The sequence below is a fragment of the Falco naumanni genome, chromosome 1, assembly GCF_017639655.2.
Source record: "Falco naumanni isolate bFalNau1 chromosome 1, bFalNau1.pat, whole genome shotgun sequence".
Lineage (NCBI taxonomy): Eukaryota > Metazoa > Chordata > Aves > Falconiformes > Falconidae > Falco > Falco naumanni.
Genome location: NC_054054.1, coordinates 83,806,987 through 83,810,625, shown reverse-complemented (window position 1 = coordinate 83,810,625; position 3,639 = coordinate 83,806,987).

Genomic DNA, 3,639 nt, shown 5'->3' with positions numbered 1-3,639 from the left:
GCAGAGCCGAAGGGCGCCGCAGCACAGCGCCCGTGCCCGCCCGCCGGGCGCCTCCTCGGGCTGCGCCGCCCTCCCCCTCCTGTATCGAGGCCGCTGGCGCCTCCTGCGTGATGTCTGTGATGTGCGTGATGATCCTTCGGCAGAGAATTTTCCTGCCAAAACCTCTTTCGTCCTCCCCCCGCTTCCTGCTTGGGACATAAATTAAGTGACCCAGAAGGTGGTGCAATGCAACAAGAAATAAACCCCTGTGAGTCGCGTCAGCGACGGGGCGCGCTCGCAGCAGGGAGGACGGCTTCCGCGGGGCGTTCCTCCGCGGGGCGGCGGGCAGGCGGGCGGGGAGGAGGAGGAGGAGGAAGAAGAGGAAGAGCACGTTTTGCCAAGTAAGGGCTGACTCGATCGCCGTGGTTGTCACAGAGGATCGCACCTTGTGTTTTAGGTGCTTCACAACAGAATAGCACAGCTCAGGACCTGGAAGGAATTGGCCGTGAGCAGGAATTGCCTCTAGCGAGCTCTGCCACGCTTCTGTGGGAAGGCGGGTTGTCTAGGCAGCACCAAGGGTCAAGCGCACGTTTCTGTTGTTTTTAAGTGTGGCTTTGCTTAAAGATTAGATGGCTGTGACGCGTCTGGAGGCACTGAATTCAAGGGACAAAAGATAACGTTACCTAATTGAAACCTCACCTCGACAAAACACAGTCCGACCCCTGAGGTCATACACAGTTTTCCAGGTACCTGCAGCAAAGAGGACAAGGCTCCTTTTCCTTGTCCTCCGTTACTCCTGGTAGAAACGGGTGACACTGCTGACGTTCATACTCAACACAAATACCACAAACGCCTCTTTTTGTTTGCTTTAGATTGTCAGTTTGTCCCCAAAGTCGGTTGTGTTGTGCTCTCCGATGTCAGCATAGCAACCCACTTGGGAAGCTGGATTCCCCTTTACAAGTTAAAAAGGAGAGCTTTCGAGCTATGAAAGTGTGCATATTGCTGCTTAAAAGATAGCTGAAGTAGTTTTAGCATGTGCTTTATTATTCACATGTAAATCTGGATAAATATTTAACAAACTCAATACATACACTTACACGAGGCATGTGCAGTGCTTTTCGGCGTGCCGATTACTGCTTGCCACGGGCTTTTCGCCTACTGTGGCAACTTTTATTGCTCTGTAGCCTGCAGAACTCTCCAGTGGGTCAGAGGGTTAAAGCTGCAGAAACACAATATGCAGATTTTCTTGGCTCAGCAGTATTTAAAGATAAACTGAATATAAAAATGTTGTCAAAGTCATTTACGTTATGTAAATCATGAGAAAGCAGTATGTGTGTTGGAAATAGTTGTGTTTGTTTATTCATTTACAGTATCTGCTGTACTTAATGTTTATTTTTTTATGCCAAATTCCTTACACTTCACTGCAGAACATAATTATCTTTAGATGGGAATTGTTAAAGGTACTTAATCAGGCTGGCTACATACAGCAATTTCTTATAAAGTAAAAATAAACATCAACAGCAAGCACCATCATTTTTAGGCGTGGGTTGTCAGACAGTTAATTAGTACTTAATGAAAGTTAGGTTCCAGTTTGGTTTTCACAGTCTTTCAGGCTCGCTTTTTCTTTTTGGCAATTCAAGCCCAGTTAAAACTGTGACACTACAAGTAGGCTTAATGAATTTTCACAGTCAGAGAGAATGTGGAAATTGCAATGCACCAATTGCAACAGGTGCATCGTGTCCTTAGTCCTGGCTGGTTTCTCAGAAATGCTGAGAAAAACAAGACACTGAAAATGGTAACTATTTGCATATTTTTTCTGTGTTGCCAAAAAATCTACCAGTGCAGGACCTCAACACGCTGAAATATCGTATATGACATAATTTTTTCACAGCTACTTGGCCTGCACTTTGCTTTGATGTTTGTTTTACCCATGATGCAATTGTTTTCGCCTTCTGTCTCCTGTTGCTACAATAAGCCATTTCCCATACATGTCATCTCCAAAGGGGAAAAGACCGCATGGAAACAAAACAAAGAAAACAGAACAAAAGAGAATCAGGGATTTTTCCAAAGGCCCATTTGATGTGCAAGTATAAACAGGAAAAAGATGCCTGAGGAGGTAGGAGCCAGGGACTGTACTAGCAGACAGCTGTTAACTTGTGTAGTTAGCAGCACTTCAGAATTCTGAATGGTAAGTTAAGTGATTCTAACGCACACAGTGAAGAAAATACTCGCTTCAGTTCCTTTAGTGTAATGTATAAGTGTATTGCCAACTCCTAGCAATGCAAGTTGAACTCTTACCTTCACTTCTTTCTTTTAACGCCAAATCCATGTATTCCACTCCAAAAGAGCTGTTTTGGTTCCAGCCCCAGAAAAGGCATTATCTCAAGATACTGGAATAAAAGCTATTGTCTGCTGTGATCAGGCAAGAACAACTAAGGAACACTTCACAACAGAACTCAGTAACTCCTATGTGCAGCTAGATTTTAACAAGCCCAACTTGTTGCTCCTGAACCTTATTAAATATTTGTTAAAAAAATTTCAAATGGGAATTGCTCAAAAATAAACTTTAAATTTCAGGTTCCTATGCTAGGTATTAAGTATTCGTGAATCTGGACCACAGCGTTCTTACATTCTTAATTAGTTTTTTTCTAAAGTGAGAGAGGCGAGGTTTTTGCAGACTGACTTACTGTCTGTAGTATCTCATGAGTTACAGTTCTTGTTTCTTCTCAATGCAAGTTTTTAATGTCACATTTAATTTACTGTAATTATGCTTGGGATAGAGGAACTGATCTGCGTACACAATGGAGCCTAGCTTACTACCTTGGGTAGAGTATGAGCGGCAGGGAAACTAGTATTTACATACCAAAACAGAAGGAGAAAGGCATGTTAGGGGAAAAAAATGCTACTAAGGAGATAATACCGGACTCATGGCACAACAAGTATAGTGAAAGTATTTTCTCTCAGGAAGAGGGAAAATATATTTTTCAACTTTGTATTTCCTCTGCTGTTTACAAGTCTATTTTTTTCATCCCAAATTTCTGTTTTTTTCCTTCAGATTCTTACTTCTTTTGTCTGAGCCCTTATTCTTTGTAACTCTCCTCTTAAAACATCACTCCCTCTATTCTTCAAACCTGCATAGGACTCTCTCCTGTTCCCCCTGACAACAATATGTTTTGTTTCAACAGAAGCAAATTATTTTTTTGTTTCATGTGTTCTTTGTTTACCAGGGTATCTAATCACTGCAGTTATCATCACTGCTCATTCCAAGCCCTGTTTTGTCAGACTGTGCCCTGAAGAGAAAATGGCCTCTTGTTTAGAAACCATCATACCCCTGCCAACACCTCCCGGGCTGTATCAACTTAACTCTTATTTTCTATTAATTTCTGCCCATTACAAATTCATATCAGACTTGGTGACATCTAATTTTTATCCAAATCCTGAGCAAAGTGAGCAAGAAGTGATTTGACGTAAGTTCTCAATAAATAGCTATATTAAATGGAGGGGGTCACATTAAACAGACAGGAACAAGGCCTCCAGAAGTTAACAGTATGATTAGATTTGTAAAGTGTATTGTATAAATAAATATGAAATTCTGTAGGATGTGATCCTATCCTTTAATATCTTCATTTTTTAATTAATAGGAGGAGATGGAGAATTGGT